This window comes from Cupressus sempervirens, chromosome 11 (genome assembly GCF_028749045.1).
Source record: "Cupressus sempervirens isolate cs-2001-9-10 chromosome 11, ASM2874904v1, whole genome shotgun sequence".
NCBI classification, from domain to species: domain Eukaryota; kingdom Viridiplantae; phylum Streptophyta; class Pinopsida; order Cupressales; family Cupressaceae; genus Cupressus; species Cupressus sempervirens.
Window position 1 is genome coordinate 690,354,293 of NC_143128.1, and position 21,730 is coordinate 690,376,022.

A 21,730-nucleotide genomic window follows, 5' to 3' on the forward strand; every position below is an offset into this window, starting at 1 on the left:
ATCTCCTATTAAATACATTTTGCCCAAATTCAGTTGTAGACTCGTAAAAATAGACAAGGCATGTGAGTTATAGAGGAAAGAGTTGGAAGCTATATTGTACAAAAGTTGAAGTTGGTAGTTACCAACAATACTAAGCAAATCATTCACAATCAAATGGAAAGCAATTCTTCCACATCTTAATGGATTGAGTTGGATAACTTTGTGTAAAATTATTAGTTTACATTTTCTCAATAGTTTCTTGGTGTGCCATTGATTTTGCAGGGTGATTAAGTTAGATAGGAGTTTTGATAAATTCTTCACAGTGACTTGTTCATTGACATGTGCATAGTGGATTGAATATAAATGGCTTTATCTTGAATTCCAACAGTTGAACCTACATGACCTTTTGGAATCAAGAAGAGCAATGTAAATACGTTGTAAATATGTCTTTTGGAGGTGTTTTGAGTTGGTTTTCTATTTTCAAGAGGAAGCCCTAGGTGAGTAACAGTCACCCGACTAGGCAAGAACAATGCAATCAGTGCATGTTTGGAGTAACGAGTGGATTTGTTTGAACAATCCAAGTTCATGGAGTTGTAGGGGATCCTTTGAAGGTTCAGTGTGCAAATATTCATAACTTAATGAATTCATTTGTGCATTTTTTTAATCTACTTAAACAACTACTGTTCAAAAGGCTTAGTAACCCTTAAAAATAAGGGTTTTATGGATAGAGGGTGTACGAATAGGTTGGAGACTTTGAGACCAGAAAAATCTTTGATTGCTCTCAAAAGGGTATCCAAATATCTCATTTGTTTGGAGCCTCATTAAGAATTTTGGAGAGTTATTGTAGTAAAGGTACATTAGGAGACCTAATTGAACAATTAGGCCCAAAAGTCCTCTTACCAAGGGTTCAAGGATATTGGTAGAAAACCCATGGGTCTAGCCACCAAGATGACCCTAAAAACTAATGATTTGATAATGAAAGAAGTCGTTACATGTAACTCCACAAGGAAAGGTGCCCTAGGTTGCTAGGTGATAGACTTGATCCATTGATTGCTAAGGTGTGTTTCAAGGTTTGGAGAGGTGTTACTTGATTGGTGAGGATTAGAGGAGAAGGGAAATATGGAGGAGATTCCTCTTGTGGTAGGGTAAAAGAAAGAATCCTTAGAGGCTTAGGAAGACGCCTAGTTTGAGTCCTAGAAGAGAGTTAGGACCTAGTAGGGATCCTCCTTATTAGAAGCATTACCTCATAGAAATTCAATTAGATTTATCCGAGTGTAAGCATGAAATCAAGGTAGACATTAAATTTAATTTGGAATATTAGAGGATTTGAATGCTTCTAAGAAGAATTCCCTCATCAAATTTCAGTTAGATTTATTTGGATGATTAATTATTTTAACATAAAGTTTTCTAAAGAAGAGAAGATATTTGACAATTAATAAATAGAGTATTGAAAATTTTGTGTTTTTCCATCAATAAGGGCATGCTTTTGTCACCCTGCTTGAAGTTTGATCATTTTAATGTCTTAATGTTTCATATAATAATTAGTTTATATTTAGTAAAGTCCACACAAATAATAAATAATATAGAAATATTATATTTCATACTAATAATTTAGTAATGCAAATATGTATTCTAAAATTCATATTTTAATTTACAAAAAGATTCTACACTAATATGAAAATAAAACAATGATAATCAATTATTAATAATAGCAAGTTTATGATTCATATTAAAATATTTTTAAATTTAGAGACATTAATTTTCTATTATTTAAAAATATTTATAATTTATCATAACACTAACATATAATTATGTTATAAAGTAAAATATTATATTGCTTATAATATTTTTAATGGTTTGATAATAATTTAAATAGTCGAATTTAAGTTTTATAAAAATGTAACTTGTTAATCTATGCACTCCAATAGATGTTTAAATTATGTTCTACATTTTAAAAGTGGTAAAATGACCATTGTAACCATCAAATTAGGAGCTTCAAGAGGTTTGACAATTTTGTCAAATCCAAAAAAAAAGTACAACATTGTAAAATAGTGTTAAGAACAAACTAAATTTGTAGAACCCCCAAAAAGTGCAGCTTTATTAAATAGTACCAAGGGCAAACTAGATTGAATTTTAAATTATTTGCTTGGAATAAATTTAAGGTCTTGAATATTTATGGCCCCTTCTACAATGGGAAAAAATAGACTTTGGATGTCTATGAGAAGTTTTAGTTTTATACAAAGTGGATTTGTTTATTTTGATGGGTGTTTTTAAAGCTCTCTTGTCTATAAATAATAAGTTAGAAGGATTTTAACAACTAGTTCTTATAATACAAAATTTTAAAGACTTCATGTCAAAAAAGACAATAAAGATAATGTTCTTGAAAATGGGAATGTTACACGGATAATAAAATATTTTTTCTTTCTGATAAAAATTCAGTTTGATTGCCTTCCATAAACTAGTGATGCCACAAATTTAGGGAGGCCTCATCTCTTGGAATCAACATTTCAAACCCGTGAGCATAGAATCTTAGCAAGGACCCAAGGGGCACTAGAAACACACACGTAGTGTGGGTCTGGCACAAGGTCCATGAGTGCTCCTAGCTCAATGAGTGTCTAATAGCCGTATCAAGATGACCACCATTATCTTCATCTCCATCAAGAATCATTCAGCACAATGCACTTCTTGGTCAACGATTCCTTCTGACTCTTGTAATCATTATGTTGAATGACATCTCCTTTTGACGCTTATTCCTAGTTTACTTCAGTTAATTTGGAGTGCAATCCCTATGAGATTTAAACCATGTACTCATACTGAATGATGATTCCTTCCTTCCAACTCCTGTGCCTTGTATACACCATCTACCTCAAAAGAAATTCTTGTAGTTTGAACCTTGAACCTCCCTATCACAAGGGCACTGTTACCACATTTTGTTACCACATTTTGTTTGCCCTGCCAAGTTTCAAAATTTGAATGTTACCTCGCTCAACGGTCACCTCCCCAATTACTAATATTTTAATACCCACGAAGATATCAAAATTACCTAAGTTCCGAACCTTATGATATTTTTACGCCTCACAAGTTCTCCGCCGTCATATCAGGGCCGATCAATGGTCGTCGCCATCTCGCTATGATAAAGTTGTGCGAGGGTTACGATGGCGACATAGCGACTGGTCGACGCGTGTCCGGTGGGTCCAACTTGCAGGGCAGAGGATGGCGCGGGTCAAAAAAGTTTTATCGCGGGTCGAAAATGTTCTGCGGCGTCGTAGGCGCTATGTCGCTATCACGTGTTGGCCCAAAAATTTTCGTGGCAACATAGCGCCCGTCGGAAAAGGTGTGCCGACGACGGTGAGTCAACATGTTCAGCGGCAAGGTTTGGCGGGCCGAAGAAGATAGCGGCGAGGTTTCAAGAAAGCGGTTGGGTTATGTCAGGTACTTCATCTGCCCAGTTGGCAGAGTCCGGTGTCACGGTAGCGAATCAGAGGGAGCCACGTGCGCCAGATCTTCAGTTCAGCTAGCACAGTCAAGAGGCGAGTCTTTACTATCGTCAGATCTGCAGAGATCTACGGCTGGCGCTATCTTGCCATCAGAAACTACTCAGGAGATAACATCGACGACGTAGCGACAGGGCGCCACGTGTCCTGGTGGGACCGTATTTCATCCCGCCAACGCAGTAGGGATCAAATGACCGACAGACCAACAGGGAAGTGCCACATGTACCACGGGCCCAACGAATTACGAGAGAGGAAGGTTGCAGGAAGGTGGGTCTTCGTGGCTGTTAGATTAGAGAAGATCAACGACTGTCGCCATATCGCCATGGTGAAGATGTGCGATCCTTACCATAGCGACGTAGCGACAGGTCGCCATGTGTCAGTGGGGCCAGGTCTCGCCAGGGTGCGGTCATTGAGCTATTGCCAGGTGTTGATTGGATACGACAAGGTTGCAGAGGTGGCGCCAATTATGATGGGCCCGAGGTAGGGACAGCGTGGAGTATGACGAGTCTTCACGATCGTCAGATCTAGGCCGATCGATGGTCGTCGCCACCTCGCTATGGGTAAGTCGCTCGAGGGTTATGTTGGCGACACAACGCCTTGTTGACACGTGTCTCGCTGGCCCGATCAGAAAGGACAGTCGGTGGCTGGCGATTAATGTAATCATCACAGTTAATATGAATATCTACAAGGGTGGCGCAGTTAGTTCGATGACGGAAGGTCAACCACGAAAGAATTCCCCAGGTGGCGGAGCAAAGAAAGGTGATTGGCCCGCATGACCCAGCTGGCTCGTATAGCCTGTTTGACTTGCTTCAACCCTGTTGATTCACAAACCAGGAAGCAAAAATGATCAAGGTTATCTTGCGATCTGATCTTCGCGATCAATTCTGACCTACCTGAAATGAATGCAAGGCATAGGGAAACACTCCACCGTCTCAGTCGATCCATCTACTGTGTCAGGATCATTCATTGGAGCCACTTCTGTCTACTCGAGGCGTTCTTTCAGTCGAATATTTGATTTTGTACTTCAGAATCATGCTCAAGTGTGATCTTTGATCAGATATTTTGGGGTTCAATGGCAGTAGTTGAGCAGTTAATGTAGAATCATTTCCCTCAGTTATGCCTGAACTATAAAGGCAATTTTGTAATCTTTTCCAAGGGTCGACTCTTTCTGATTTCTCTGATATTGCTCTGCAACTCTCAGTGTAACATTCCCTGTGCCTTTGAACTGAATGATTCTCTATTTTATCTCCTTCAGCCATCAATGTGTATGTGCATCCCATTTTGCCTCTCATTGGTGTATTGTCGAGATCTGTAGCCTGCATACTATATCCATTTTTTGCCTACTGGATAATATATGAGTGAGATTCCTCTTTCCTTGTGTTTTTCAGTTTGGTTTCTTGATCTGCATGAGGTTATTAGATCAAAACAAGCCTGTATGTATATATCCTTAGTTTCATTATGGTTCAATAGTGCATATATGGGCAGAAATGGGTTTGAACACTCTATTTTGGTGCATCACCTCCATAGTTTAGGTAGGGTAGAGTTGTTTTCTGCATCTCCTTCTTCCCCTTTTCCTTTCGAGAGTAGTTAGGTGCGCCCTGAAAGTAAGAGGAGGCCGGCCTTCTCCGGAGACTCAACCTCGCAGTTCAAGTCCCACAGCTTGGAGGTTGTTTCCATGTTTCACTAGGTTGTCCTCGCGCATAGGCCTTGAACAAGGGTGCAAACCTAAGTGACAATAGTTTTTGGCACGCCTGGTGGGACAATCCTATTGAAGATTTAAAGTCTACTGGTGTCAAAGAAGGAAGAATTTCAGAGATTAATGCTGAAGAGGTAGTGCTGGCTTCAGTATTCAAGCCTTCGAGAGGTTTGTCCTTCAAAGTACTTGGCGACTCTAAACATCAACAAACCTGGTTCCAGGCCAAAGTTGCAGTGATTCATGCCCAGAGCTCAAACAAGGGTGTCTTCTAGAGGTAAATTTCAATATCAAGAGCTTTCCCTTTGAAATCCTAGAAGAAGGAGGACTAGAATTTCATTATCACCAGTTAAGGGTGAAGAAACAGTTAATATACCTGTAAGGTCCGCCTTTACTCCTCCTACTGCTCGAACTCAGCCTAGATTGCCATCAACGCTCATTAATAGAACACTTGTTTATATGGCACAACCAAGAGTTCATGCTTTTGCCACCTTTAATGGTGGAAGTCCTCTGTTGTTAGCCCAAAGACATGATATACCAGTTTCTGCACTAAAAAGCATACCTGATTTTACTGGTGAAACTTCCATCTCCCCTTTAGAACATATCCAAGAAGTAGCAAATGTCTGTAATATTCATGGTATTACAGAGGATGATGTTGCTGTCAGACTTCTAGCCTCATCTTTAAAAGGAAAAGCATTACAGTGGTATAGAGGCTTAGCTCATGGTTCTATAACTAATTGGGATGCACTAGGAGCAGGATTATGCAAACATTTTGAGGATAAGAGTGACCATTTGTCACTATTAGAGCAGCTGACTACAATAAAAAGAGCCCCCCATGAGTGTATGACTGATTTTAATTATAGATTCCAAAAGACATGGGATAGAATACCTACTGCAGTGAAACCTACCCCTGGTAATGCCTTCTTGCATTACCTTAGAGCTTTTGACAGTGATATTGCCACTACAATCCAAACTATGGGAGGGGATACCTTGCCTAATGCTTATGAGATAGCCATAAAAGCTGAGAACATCCTAATACAAGGAGGAAAATTGGCTCCAAGGCCCCCTATGCCTTTCTTTCCTGATGTTCCTAATCACCAACCAGCAATGGCCCCTCTTCCTACAACTTCTACATCACAAACTTTTACTCCAGTCCCTCGAGCTTCTACATCCTCAAATGGGATAGATGAGCTCAAAGAAATGCTCCAAGGTCTAGTGCTGAATACAGATAAAAGAGAGAAGACCCTGGATAAAAAATTGCAAGAGCAGGGGAGGGAGTTGAAGGACCAGGGGAAGAGATTAGAGGATAGTCTCTCTATGATACAAAAGATGAGTAACAAGGTGGTGGCCTTAGAAAGGCAACAAGCTCAAAGTGGCAAGCCTCCCCGACTACAATATCAAGCTCCAAGTGGTGGTAGGCTTCCTAATCAGTGGAATAGCTCCTTTGATCAGGGTAGGCAAAATAGTCATGCTTCTGCTTCAAGCTCAAATCAGAACAGAGCCATAGTCCCTCAAAATAACTTGGCCCAAGATCAAGATTTCTGCCCTTCTTGCAACTATTCTTATACCTATTGCATGTGCTAGAAGGCAGAATCTTATATGGCCCTAATTGTCCAAGAACTTGCGGCAAAGCAATCATATGAGGAGGATCATCCCAAGGAGGCATCATATATTCAAGGACGTGATGATTTCTCTTTCATGAATCATCAGGATGGGGAGCATTGTAATATAAACCAGGATTCCATTGCTCATAACACAAGGAGCAGGAAGAGAGCTATGGAACATGTTGCCCCTCTTTCTCCTAAGTAGGCCTCAACTTCGAGTGCTACACCTCATATACAAGCAACAAATGAACAAGCAAGTACTTTACAGCAGCAAGAGCAAGATCCAAGAAAGAAAGATGTAGGTGGCCCTTATGTTGCCCCACCTCAACCTCTTATAAGTGCAGCTCCCAAAGTTTCTACCAAAGTTCCTAATGCACCTTTCAGTGTGGTAGAGCAAATGAAGAAAACCAATGTGAATATCTCTATGTGGGATGCTATTGCTACCATACCAATGCAGAACAGGATGCTGCAGCAAGAATTAGAGAAGATTGAACTCAAGGATCAGCCATCTATCATGGAGAATGCCACAAGTCTAGTACAACCAGTTGGGGATGTGGAGACAAATAAAAGGGTTAGACCTCCCCCATTCTATGTTTCCCTGATTATAGGAGGCAAATTAGTCCACAATTGCATGATAGATTTAGGGGCTAGTAGCTCAGTAATGCCTAGGTGTGTTGCTGATGCATTAGGGATGAAATATGAGCCCATTGTTAGGGATGTGTTACAACTAGATGGTAGTACTGTCAAAACCATAGGTATCCTTAGGAATGTGGAGATGGCCCTACATGCATGCCCCGGTTGCACTGTGATTCAAGATATATCTGTTGCTGAAGTCAAGCCCTATTTTGCCATCTGTCTTTCAAGAGACTTCACTGCTCAGATTGGTGGATTCATATCTGCTGATTGGTCATATATGTCATTTAAGACCAAATATGGAGCCAATGCCTCAATTAGAGCAGAACCTCAAGCCCTTCATCACACTGAATCTTACACCCCCAATTTCATCAATATGAATTGCCTTATTCTAGAGATGGATGAAAATGACATAGTAAAGGAGTCTGTCACTTCCGTAGTAGGGATTCCTGATTTCTTCTTGGATGAGTGGGCAAATGCATATCAGTTTGAGCCTATGTCGAAAATTCTTGAGACAGGGCTTAGTACATATTGCATAATAGAGAAAGAGGCTCAAGCTCCTGATCTTGTTGGGACTAATGATGATATAAACGAAATATGGAGTATGTACTTTGATGGCTCAAGGAATAGAAATGGATCAGGGGTTGGTGTTATGTTGGTCTCCCCTACACAAATAAGATACTACTTCTCCTTTAGGCTCCAATTCAGTTGCACCAATAATGTGGCCGAGTATGAATCCTTGATTCAATGTCTCCTACTTGCCCAAAAGAGGGGAATCCAAGTCTTGAAAGTATATGGAGATAGTGACTTGGTAGTGAATCAGGTGAGAGGCTAGAATATCACCAAAAATGGCCTGCTCAAGTCTTACAAACACAGAGTCTGGGATTTTCTTGAGGGTTTCAATGCATTTAATATTCAGAGCATTCCTAGGAAAGAAAATAAACATGCTGATAGACTTGCAGCGGTGGGTGCAGCTTATGATGTACCAGGGAATCTTGAGGAGGAGAAGAAGCAAAAAATTAGGATGGTAGTGAGGCCTGCCATCCCTGACAACAACACTCATTGGCAAGTGTTTGACTCTGATAAGCAAATTGTGAGTTTCTTGCAGAATGAGGCAGAATTCTCAGATAGAAACCAGTCAAGGCTGCAAGATCAGTATGGTGATCAGATCATTCACCTTAGTTCTAACAAGTTGCCCAAGGGTCTCATTACTTTGGAGAGTGTTTTTAATCCTGATGATCAAACAAGAGGAAAAGGAATAAATCTAGCTGTAGAAAAGGATGATTATGCCCCAGTTACAATTGCTGATGGAAAATCTCTAAATATGGGGAAGGTATGTTCTGAAACTGAGCAAGAAAACTTCATTCATTTATGTCAAGAATTTAATGATGTATTTTCTTGGACATATGATGACTTAAAAGGGTTTGACCCTAGTTTGTTTCAGCATACTATAGATCTAGTTGATAAGGCCAAACCAGTAAGGCAAAAACAGAGACCAGTGAATCCTAAGATTGAGCCCCTAATGAGAAAATAATTATCCAAGTTGATAGAGGCCAATATAATATTTCCTGTCAGACACTCATCATGGGTAGCTAACCTTGTCCCTGTAAGGAAGACGAATGGGGAAATCAGATTGTGTGTGGACTTTAGGGATCTTAATCAGGCTTCTCTTAAAGATCACCATCCTCTCCCTTCAATGGAGCAAATTCTATCCAAGTTCAGTGGGTCAAGGAGATTCTCTTTTCTTGATGAATTCTCTGGTTATAACCAAGTGCTAGTTAAAGAATCTGATAGACATAAAACAACATTTACTACTAAATGGGGCACCTATGCTTACTACAAGATGCCATTTGGACTAACAAATGCAGGCGCCACATTTCAGAAGGCAATGGAGATGGCCTTCAAAAAATTAATTGATAAGTTTGTCTTAGTATACCTTGATGATATAACTGTATATTCAAAAGATGTAGAAGATCATTTTGATCATCTAAGGTAGGTATTTCTAAGATGTAGAGAGTTTGGGGTTTCCCTCAACCCAGCCAAGTGTGTCTTTGCTACAAGCCAAGGAAAATTATTGGGACACATTGTATCTAAGGATGGTCTGACCATTGATCCAGAAAGAACAAAGGTAATACTTTCCCTTCCTCTTCCTAAACACAAGAAGGGGCTGAAAAGTTTCCTTGGTAGGATAAACTTTGTGAGGAGGTTTATCCCAAATCTCGCTACCATGGTGAAACCTCTTACATCAATGCTTAAGAAAGACATGGTTTTCTTATGGGCCAAGGAGGGGAAGGAGAGTTTTGAAGAGATCAAGACAGCCATAGCCTCAGCCCCTACTCTCATGAACCCAAATTTTGAGAAAGATTTCATCCTCTACACTTTAGGTGGTGAGTCGAGTATCTCTGCTGTCTTGACTCAGACAAATGGCAAGGATGAGGAGCAACCCATAGATTTCTTTAGTGAAGGGCTCAAAGAATATGAAGATAAGTATAGCTTTGTTGAGAAGAAAGCCCTTGCAGTCATCAGAGCCTTGAAGAAATTCAAGCACCTCTTATCCCACAATAGGATCCATTTGTTGGTGCCCCATGCCAGTGTAAAAGATTTTCTGTTAAGCAAGGATATCAGTGAAAAGAGAGCTGGATGGATCACTAGGGTAATGGAATATGATGTTGATATTCAGATTACCAAGCTGGTAAGAGGGAGAGGATTGTGCAAAGAAATGTTATCAGGTCAGGATTCTGATGAAGAGGCCGCTATGGTATTAACAGAGCAGCAGGAGGAAGGAAATGTTAACGACCCAAAGAGCTGGATAAATAATATGAAGAGCTTCTTATCAGGGGATGGATACCCTCAGGGATTGGAGAGAGCTAAAAGGAGACAATATAGACTGCAGTCCATTCCCTACGTTGTGATTGATAGTATCTTATTCAGGAGGGATTTTAATGGGACCCTGTTGAGATGCATTGAAGAGGATCAAGCTGAGAGGATGATTAAAGAACTTCATGATGACCTTGATGGTGGCCACTTCTCTGTAAGAACAACTGCCATGAAGATCATGAGGGCTGGTTATTATTGGCCATCTCTGTTCCATGATTGTTATAGGTATGTGAGGAAATGTGAGAAATGTGCTTTCTTTTCAGGCAAACAAAGGCTTGCAGCTCTCCCCCTTCATCCTATTCAGGTGGATCAGCCCTTTACCCAGTGGGGGTTGGATTTTATAGGCCCTATTAATCCTCCATCTAGTGCAGGTCATAAATGGATTTTGGCTGCTACTGATTATTTCACTAGATGGACAGAGGCAGTTGCCTTGAAGGATGCCACAGAACCATCAGTGGTTGAGTTCCTTGATGGGATTGTATCTAGGTTTGGTGCTCCTTCTACTATCATCTCAGATAATGCTAAATCTTTTGTTGGAACCCAGATTTGTGCATGGGAAATGAATCACAATATCTACCTGAGCACATTGTCAAATTACTATCCCCAGGGCAATGGTTTGGCTGAGTCTTCCAACAAAAATTTGATCAGAATCATGAAGAGGACAATAGAAGACAATCAGAGGGTCTGGCATAAAAAATTAAAGACTGCTCTATGGGCTGATAGAATAACACCCAAGAGATCTATTGGGAATTCACCTTTTGTGCTGGTATATGGTAGGGAGGCTAGACTCCCAATTTCACTGGAATTCCCTTCCTTGGAGTTGGCTCATCAGCTGGAATTGATTGAAGATAGTGCCATGTTAGTAAGAATGGCAGAGCTGATGGAGCTAGAAGAAAAAAGAGATAAAGCTATGAAGACCCTGGAGTTGCATCAGCAACAGGTGAAAAGGAATTTTGACAGAAGGGCCAGGGACAGGACTTTCAAAGAGGGGGATCTAGTTCTGAAATGGGATGCTGATAGGGCGAAACCAGGAAGACATTCTAAATTTGATGCATTATGGAGTGGCCCTTACCTAATTGCCAGTTGCAAACAGGCTAATGCATTCCAACTGAGCAGACCCAACGGTGAAGTTCTGCCCATCCCAGTCAATGGGATTTATCTTAAAGCTTGCTTCTGATGAAGATTGTGAATCCATGTACATAGTTAGTCTAGTTCCTTTTCTGTTATTTCCTGCCTTTCAAGAAGTGCGCGTGCACAAGGTTCTCCTTTTGAGTTGCTAGCTTCCAAAGTTTTGACAGTCTCAGGTTGCAGAGGAAGTTTTGTTTTGCTTCAGTTACAGAGGCAAATCTAGGGTTTTTAATGTTTTGATTTCCTTGCAAAGAGGGGTTAGGGTTTTGCAGTTCTCGGACTTGTACCTTTCAGACCCATTTTTGACTCCATAGCCCAATGGATTGTTTACAGGCACTGGTCTTATGCATCGAGTAGGCTAATGCCCCCTGTGAGTCGCCAGAATGTTACCACATTTGGTTACCACATTTTGTTTGCCCCGCCAAGTTTCAAAATTTGAATGTTACCCCGCCCAACGGTCACCTACCCAATTACTAATATTTTAATACCCATGAAGATATCAAAATTACCTAAGTTCTGAACCTTATGATATTTTTACGCCTCGCAAATTCTCCATCGTCAGATCAGGGCCGATCAATGGTCGTCGCCATCTCGCTATGATAAAGTTGTGCGAGGGTTATGATGGCGACATAGCGACTGGTCGATGCATGTTCGGTGGGTCCAACTTGCAGGGAAGAGGATGGTGCGGGTCGAAAAAGTTTTATCGCGGGTCAAAAATGTTTTGCAGTGTTGTAGGCACTATGTCGCTATCATGCGTTGGCCCGAAAATTTCCATGGCAACATAGCGCCCGTCAAAAAAGTTGTGTCGACGACGGTGAGTCAGCATGTTCGATGACAAGGTTTGGCGGGCCAGAGAAGATAGCGGCGAAGTTTCAGGCAAGCGGTTGGGTTATGTCAGGTACTTCATCTGCCCAGTTGGCAGAGTTCGGTGTCACAACGACGAATCAGAGGGAGCCACGTGCGCTAGATCTTCAGTTCAGCTAGCATAGTTAAGAAGTGAGTCTTTACAATCGTCAGATCTGCAGAGATCTACGACTAGCGTTATCTCACCATCAAAAACTGCTTAGGAGATAACATCGACGACGTAGCGACAGGGCGCCACGTGTCCTGGTGGGACTGTATTTCATCCCGCCAGCGCAATAGGGATCAAATGACCGACAGACCAATAGGGAAGTGCCACATGTACCATGGGCCCAGCGAATTATGAGGGAGGAAGGTTGCAGGAAGGTGGGTCTTTGTGGTCGTTAGATTCGAGAAGATCAACGACTTTTGCCATATTGCCATGGTGAAGATGTGCGATCCTTACCATAGCGACGTAGCGACAAGTCGCCATGTGTCAGTGGGGCCAGGTCTCGCCAGGGTGCGGTCACTGAGGTATTGCCAGGTGTCGGTTGGATACGAAAAGGTTGCAGAGGTGGAACCAATTATGATGGGCCCGAGGTAGGGACAGCGTGGAGTATGACGAGTCTTCACGATCGTCAGATCTAGGCCGATCGATGGTCATTGCCACCTCGCTATGGGTAAGTCGCTCGAGGGTTATGTTGGTGACACAACGCCTTGTTGACACGTGTCTCGCTGGCCCGGTCAAAAAGGACGGTCGGTGGCTGGCGGTTAATGTAATCGTCATAGTTAATATGAATATCTGCAAGGGTGGCGCAGTTAGTTCGATGACGGAAGGTCAACCACAAAAGACTTCCCCAGGTGGCAGAGCGAAGAAAGGTGATTGGCTCGCATGACCCAGCTGGCTCGTATAGCCTGTTTGACTTGCTTCAACCCTGTTGATTCACGAACTAGGGAGCAAAAATGATCAAGGTTATCTTGCGATCTGATCTTCGCGATCAATTCTGACCTACCTGAAATGAATGCAAGGCATAGGGAAACACTCCACCGTCTTAGTCGATCCATCTACTGTGTTAGGATCATTCATTGGCGCTGCTTCTGTCTACTCGAGGCGTTCTTTCAGTCGAATATCTGATTTTGTACTTTAGAACCATGCTCGAGTGTGATCTTTGATTAGATATTTTGGGGTTCAATGGCAGTAGTTGAGAAGTTAATGTAGAATCATTTCCCTCAGTTATGCCTAAACTATAAAGGCAATTTTGTAATCTTTTCCAAGGGTCGACTCTTTCTGATTTCTCTGATATTGCTCTGCAACTCTCACTGTAACATTCCCTGTGCCTTTGAACTGAATGATTCTCTTTTTTATCTCCTTCAGCCATCAATGTGTATGTGCATCCCGTTTTGCCTCTCATTGGTGTATTGTCGAGATCTGTAGCCTGCATACTGTATCTATTTTTTGCCTACTGGATAATATATGAGTGAGATTCATCTTTCCTTATGTTATTCAGTTTGGTTTCTTGATCTGCATGAGGTTATTAGATCAAAACAAGCTTGTATGTATATATCTTTAGTTTCATTCTGGTTCAATAGTGCATATATGGGCAGAAATGGGTTTGAACACTCTATTTTGGTGCATCACCTCCATAGTTTAGGTAGGGTAGAGTTGTTTTCTGCATCTCCTTCTTCCCCTTTTCCTTTCGAGAGTAGTTAGGTGCGCCCCGATAGTAAGAGGAAGCCAACCTTCTCCGGAGACTCAACCTCGCAGTTCAAGTCCCACATCTTGGAGGTTGTTTCCATGTTTCACTAGGTTGTCCTCGCGCATAGGCCTTGGAAAAGGGTGCAAACCTAAGTGACAACAGGCACACAACAATTATTTCATTAAGGGCTGATGCTCACAAATAAAAGGAAATTTTCTTGCATGTTTAAAAAATACTAGATAGATAATTTATTAATTCAATTTTTTAATCTGAACATGGGCCCAAAAGTTCAACAATGTTTATTCTTCTATATTTAGGTTCAAATAATTTCCACTTCTAAATGATTATTCCTTTTGGTTCTCCATCATCGAGTTTAAAATCTATGTTCAAATTTGAACAATTATGAAAGAGTGATTCTTCTTTTCTTGCCATTTTGAAATATTTCTAGGAGCATTCACTACACATTGAGTCTAAAATGATCCATCTTTGTACAAAGCTTTAATTTCCAAAAGAAAAATCAAAATTTAGAATATGGATAAGTTGAAGAATATTTTTGATTTTAAGGAAAATGTGATATAGCAACTATTGGAGGTCTAAAGTTTTGCAAAATTCAGAGTTGCACATAGTGAGAAGACCCTAAAAATGGCCTCCTAAATCCCATTCTTAATAAGTGAGTTTATCATGGAATATTGTTTGCCACTTATAATTTTCTACTTTAATTTTTAGCCTCCCTAAATCAAATTTTATGCTTCTTCCAAATGATAAGGTGTGAACAAGTGTTGTAGTTTAACGTTATAACCATTTCAAGTAGCTCACATTGAGACAATTTTTTTTGATACCTATAGACCTTTGTGTCGATCTAGTTGTTCTTATCTATTTTACATTTCAGTACTCTTATACCAATTTGAAAAATTCCTTGAGCTCATTTTCTATTTTTCCTAAGCACAATCTATTTGTTAAGAGAGCTTGAACCATTGTTAGAAGGTTCCAACCATGTTAGGATTTGATGAGAACACAAGGCTTGCTACCTGAGCACACTTTCTTGAAGGATGAAAGGTTAAACCACCTTTATTTCAAGATAACAAATCAAAGAAATGTAAATTGCATGATCCACAACTTACTTGCCAAAATAATACCTTTGAAATCCACTAGAAAAGATGATCAAAGAGAACAACACTAGTAAAGTATAATAAGACAGGGTGAGTAACGTTCAAGAGGAGATTAATTAGTGTGATGGAATGAAATAGATGGAGTTGATGCTTAGGCAGATTGAAGAGGAATTTGTGTCCACTTATGTTTCTAGCATCACAAGTACTTTCCATCAATGCTAAAGGGGGATATTGTTGGCATAATTGATTAATAAGTTAAGAAGTTGAAGATGCTAATTGAGTGATGTTGATTGTTGGTATAAGGCTCACATAATCAAGATAATCAGTTGTATTGTTCTCATTGATCCCAAACTGATTGGCATGCTATTTTGATTGTTTCCATATATCTATACAAAACAAGAGTTAAATTATAGGATGAGTTATAGTACAAAGATGTTAGATAAAAGTTTGAAGACATGAATCAAGCAAGGTAATAGTTGGAACAAGACAATGATAACAATTGAATGATTTCAATGGTTTTTCAAGACTGTGAAGGAATTATTGATTTAATTTATGAATAAGATTTATGAAGATGTTGAGATGATTTGTTCAAGACAAGATTCTATAATGGGTATATATGATGATGATTTAATCAGTTGGAAAACATAAGAGCTTATAGGTAAACATGATAGGCTTATAGATAAAGAGTAGATTCTTATCGGTAGACTAGAAGTGGTATTATCAATAAACTAAGTTCTTATTGGAGCAAGGAAGAATGAGTTTATTAGAATAAATGATAAGGTGATAAAAAATAGACAAATTTTATCAATAGATGAAGATTAGAAAGTAAAGATTGATTTGTTTTTGAAGGTGAAATGTATTGGATAGGTGAGAGGTCAAAGCATAATTTAAGACATGAGGTGATGACACAAATCTCAAGGAAATAAGTTTAAGGATGGATTCATTAAGAAGTTTCTACCAGGTCAAAATGCCTTATGGAAAAGATGAGACATGAGGTCAATAGAATGATTAGAAAAGGAAGATTTAATTTGGATGATTAGATTTAAGTTTAGTGTTTGTAATTGAAGTTTTGTTACTTGAGGAGGAAGACAGAAAAAAATTGGTATTGCAGATCAGAGGATATTGTCTATGTCATTGTATATCGAAACAAAGAAGGAAAGAGGAAGCTACAATCATAGAGGTTACATAATCATAACAAGGGATCAGAGAATGGTATGTTGATGTTTGAGGAACTATATTGGATCTTATTTAGTAGGACAATGCAAACTATAAATCACTTGTTAAATGTTACTCTCTGACAATTGTGACGATAAGATCCCTAATCAAGTGGCCCTAACATGTCTTTTGTAAAATCTTCTAACCAGGTGACATTCTTGAAAGTGCAACTAAAGTCCTTTAACAAGGTAAAGACTTTAATAGATCTCTAGGGAAATCCCTTAACTGAGTAGCATTTAATAGTTCTTTTCTAACCCTTAATTGAGAAAGCTCTTAATTGGGTGTATTTAAGAAGAGTACAAACATTAATGGGCATTGTTCTCACACCATGGTTTTACTCTAACTAGGTTACCATGAGATAATATGGTGTTATTATTGTGTGGATTTTATATCATATGTTGTATGTTGGTTGATTACTTAAATTGATAATGTTGTTATAGGTTAAAGAATTACTAATTGGTAAATCTATTTGATTAAGTTTAATCAGGTTTGTAAGTTTGATAAGGTTGGTGATTACTAATCCCCTAGTAATCATTCTTGTACCTAGAATACAATGATGTGGGAAGGGGAGAGAGGGTCAAGAAGGCACATAAAACATAAGAAAGAAACTAAAAAATAAAATAAACTAAACACTTAAAATAAAAAATACCAAACTAAATGCACAAGCACTAAAAATTATGATAAACATGATAGTAAAAGAGCTTCTAAGATTGAGATTGAAATAGTTCTGACACTACAACATTTGGGGTCAAATTGTGATGACAATTTACGACGGTGATGTAATTTGTGGTGATTTTGATGGTTTTTGTTTTGCAATTGTCCCTGACGCTGTCGCAATACTGACGTTAGCATCGTAATTGCAATGCCCTCATGAGCATAAGAAAAAAAAGAAAACAAGATAATCATTTTCCATTTGATTTTGATTGAGGAGAGCTGCACACGAAAGAGGTGTAGTGTTGTGAACATTGTCGTGGCCCTTGTGATCAGTGGATTTGGTTGCTATGCTATAGTGCCTACCCCTAGTTTACTTTATTGTTATTATTGCCAAACTCTTTTAGACGAGCTTTATGATTATGTTTGATGACTAGTGGTATTTATTATCCAAATTGTTGGATATTGTTTCTTGCTTAGTTGATTATATAATGAGATTACTTGGTACTAGTTATTTCATGATGTTAATTAGATGAATTATTTATATGTGTTTTCTATGGATACTTACTGCATACTTGCATGTGTATGGTGTACCTATATGTTTATTTTTATGTATAATGTTTTTGATACAATTGAGGGAGGGAGTTGTAGTCACTTGCTAGTCAGGATCTACATGATGCACCTCTTCCTGCCCTTGTCTATTTAGTTTAGAATATATGTGTATGTTCATGCATGAATTTTATGTTGATTGCAGGTACCAAGTATTGATCTCCCTGAATTTCTAGGATGAGCGTACCCTATCGCAATATCTCAGTTGTTAGAGAGGAGATAACTTGAGTCCGAATCCTATCCTTAAACCATTTGTCCTAAAAAGTATGGCAAGAATCTGAGTTGTCTACCTTCTGAATTCGTCAAGAGATGTAAATTCATGATTATAACCCTTGAGTTTGATCTAGTTTTTTGTACTTTATTATGGGTTTTCTTTTCAGTCTTATGGGTCTGTGATTATTTTCTATTATAATTAAATCAAATTAATAGAAAAATTAATGATTTAATTTAATGAAAATTTTATAAGGAAAAATTCAATATTTAATTATATTTAATTAATTGAGAAAATAATTAAATAAAAGAATTAAATTTAAAGATTTAGTTGAAGTCTAATTTTGGGCATAATAATATTTATTTATTTTAATAATAATATATTTAGGAGTTCATTTTTAAATAAATGTTAAATATTTTTATTAAAAACGTCTTAGGAATTTATTAGAGAGAAAGAAAGTTATTTAATAAAGATATTTTAATTAAATGGCAAAAAGATTGTGCTTGATTATTAAAATATAATTATATAATAAAGGTAAAAGGCTTTTCACGTGATTTCACAATCAAAGCCCTGAATTGGGGAAAAACTCTTTATTAACAATTTAGAGTTCATTTCTTGGGGACCGAGTTTTGAAGGAGCAATTTCAGATAAGGAGGTTTTTAGAAAGAAAGGGAAATACTTGCGTGCTTCATGTGTTGTTGAATTAACATCAGATTCAGGTAGAATCTTGTGGTTAATTTGTGTAGTAGTTTTCCATTCTTAAATTTCCTTTCTTCTTTGTAACTGGATAAATCCATTCTCGAAATTTTAGATTTGGTTGATATCAGTGTGTTATAATTTAATAGTTTTTGTTGTTGATTTCCTCTATGAACGAATGAATTAAATTGAAACCCTTGTCATATATTTTCATTGTTGTCCATTTCAAAATTATCTGTATTTGAGGAATTAAGATTTAGAAACCCTCATTCTGATAATTCAATAAAATGTTTTAATCACGTAGGGTTTGGGAAGAGAAATTGATTTTTAATATGCAAGCTCTAAATGGTTATCGAGGTTTTCCCTATCAAATTTAATTTCACAATTTTTATTAAAAAAGGAAATTTGTTTAAGAAAATTTATGTTTGGGGGGGGGGGGGGGGGGGGGGGGGTGGGAGGTTTGTTTTGTTTTTATATAAAACAAAAAAATTAATTTGTAATATATATATATATATATATATATATATATATATATATATATATATATATATATATGGTGGGCGGGGCCACCAACCCCCACCCACCCCTTTCTTCTTACCTCAATAGCGCATATGGACTGCCGTAGCAGTCCTATTGTGACAACAGAAGGTATTGCTGATGCAAGACCTGCTGCAATCATAGCAAGGCTTGCTACAACGACCTTTGATTATGGCAGGTCGTCGGGCCTTAAGACACCATTTTTTATTAAAATTTTATTTAAAATTTAAAATTATTTAAGTTTTAAGTTATTTAAAATTGTAATTCATTTAAATTTTAATTAAAATACTAATATATTTTATTAATACTTTTCTTTTAATTATTAAAATATTATAATTTATTAAGTATTTTCTTTAAAAAGATATGTTATTAGCAATTAAATTAATTAATTAATTAAATTATTAATGAATTAATTTGTTAACAGGACATTAGAAGGAAATTAAACAATGAAATTCATTTATTATTTAATATTGTTAAATAATTACTAGTTAATTACTTATTAATTATTATTTAGATTTATAATCCTTATAGAGACGTCGGTTTGGTGAGTTAGTGGTAGATAGTCATTCAATTCTAAAGGTAGAATGGAGATTTTATAACTTTGTTAAATTGGAAAGACTTACTATGAAATGTGATTTTGAAACCTTACTATAAACTCAAACTATGTATTTTGAAAGCCAAACAAAACTACGAAACTACACTGCCTATTGTATGCTTTCTTGTATGTTGGGTTTGGGGTTGACTTAGAGTGTTGACCAATTTTAGGATGTCTACTAGAGGCCTGGAGTATATATTTTTGATGATGTCATGATTTTGTAAATATGTACTTGATTTTGAATCAAGTCCTGTTAGGATGATTGTATGGGTAAAATTTGTGATTTTGATCAATGATATCTTTTCAATAATTTCTAGTTGCTTGCTTAAGGACTAAAGAGTATTTATGGTTGTATGTGACTTTTTGCTTTTGTTGAGCCTAGGGTAGGTTATCGATATGTTATGTTGGGAAGTGGCTTGCAATGGAGGCCAAGGCCCTAAAGAGGCCGGCGTGTAACCCATTGTAGGTTATTTTAATAAGTGATAACACTACATTAAATGAGAGTAAAATAAATTAATAAGAGTCTATGTTCTTCCTTGGCCATGCCTCGAGTGCTAGTACAAAATAGGATGTGAGTAGAGAGGATGCTTGGTTGTGACCTTGCTTCGTTAGTATGCCTTGTCAGTACGAAAGGATACTAGTGCCACATAGAGTCACTAGGGGGGTAGAGTATTAAAAGACTGCCAGGGTAACCTTAGAGTTGACTCATGTGATGAGACTTTCCCACTTACTTAGTAGATTTCCTATGTGTCTTGGTTTGCCTCTGGGTTTAGATGTCACTTGTGTCTTGGTACCTTGAGTTAGATTGCTTTTAGGATTTCCTTGACCTAGATATTACTTTTGACTTTTGGGATTGTTGTCTTATTTGGGACTTGAGACTATCTCCTCAACGTGGTGGGAGTGGACCCTTTTTGGGTTTCATGAGGTTGGATGGTAGTGCTTTTGACTTTTACCATTGAGATCTATTAGTTCGATGCCATGGTTGGAGTTCCCTATTCTACATTTCTTTTCATTCTATCTTTGTGTACTATGATGGATGGTTATACCTACTGTATTGTATTTTATTTCATGGATCTTAAAAAGATGATGTAATCTATTTTATGATGTATATTCTTTCAGCCTTTCATACCTTGTGACCTATTAGTGGATGATTATGCATTCTGAGTATTAGCAAGTGGCATTCGGGATAATTGTATATTATTTAAATGGATTTGAACTTGTAGTTATTCTTTAATGTGGATGTGTTATTTATACTAGTTTTAGTATTAATTAAAGTTAAATGTGATTCAACATTATGGGACCCTTAAGATTTGTAATCTGTTTTATGGTATGTGTTTATGTGTATGTTATTTGCTTTCGCTATATGATTTCTTTAGTTGTTAAGTTATTATCTTAAAAAAAATGTTTCATAAACTTAGTGAAACTTTAGGTTAATTTCTTTTGGGTTTTCTGATGGGGCATTACATGTGCCCTCCTGATCTCTACATTTCGTTGCTGTGCCCTTGCTCTACAATTTCATTATCATGTAGTGCCCTTGCTCTACAATTTCATTTTTCGTGTTTTTCCCTTGCTCTGTGATTTCATTGTCATGCCATGCCCTCGCTCTACAATTTCATTGCCATGCCATGCCCTTGTGATCTATGTGCCCTTGCTCTATGATTTTCTTATAGGGTGAGAAGAGTTACATATGTAAATGTTCTTTTCCTTTCCTTCTAAACATGTATATCTTTATATTTCCTTCTAAACATGTATCTCTTTATATATATAAAGAGATATTTTTTAAGTTTCTTATTACATATTATCTACACAATAGAAAAAATGATCCAGCTGCACACATATTCCAAAATCCAAATAATAAAATAGTAAAACTCACTCAACCCATGCTAAGTGACTTATCTTAAGATCTTGAACGAAAATAATGCAGACCATGAAAAATGGGCAGAGTTCGTAAGAAATTTTACTAAAACATATCATAGAAGATATTACAAAATACATAGAATGAATTTTTTTCTATACAAAATCTTCCTATTTTGTTGAATAGAAAAATAAATAGAGTTGAAAGCATGAGCTATGCAATGTTAGTTCAATTTTATCAACCCTAGACTCTTTTCTTAGCTCCAGCAAATGCTAGGTGATCTTCTACTTCCAAGATATACTCCATT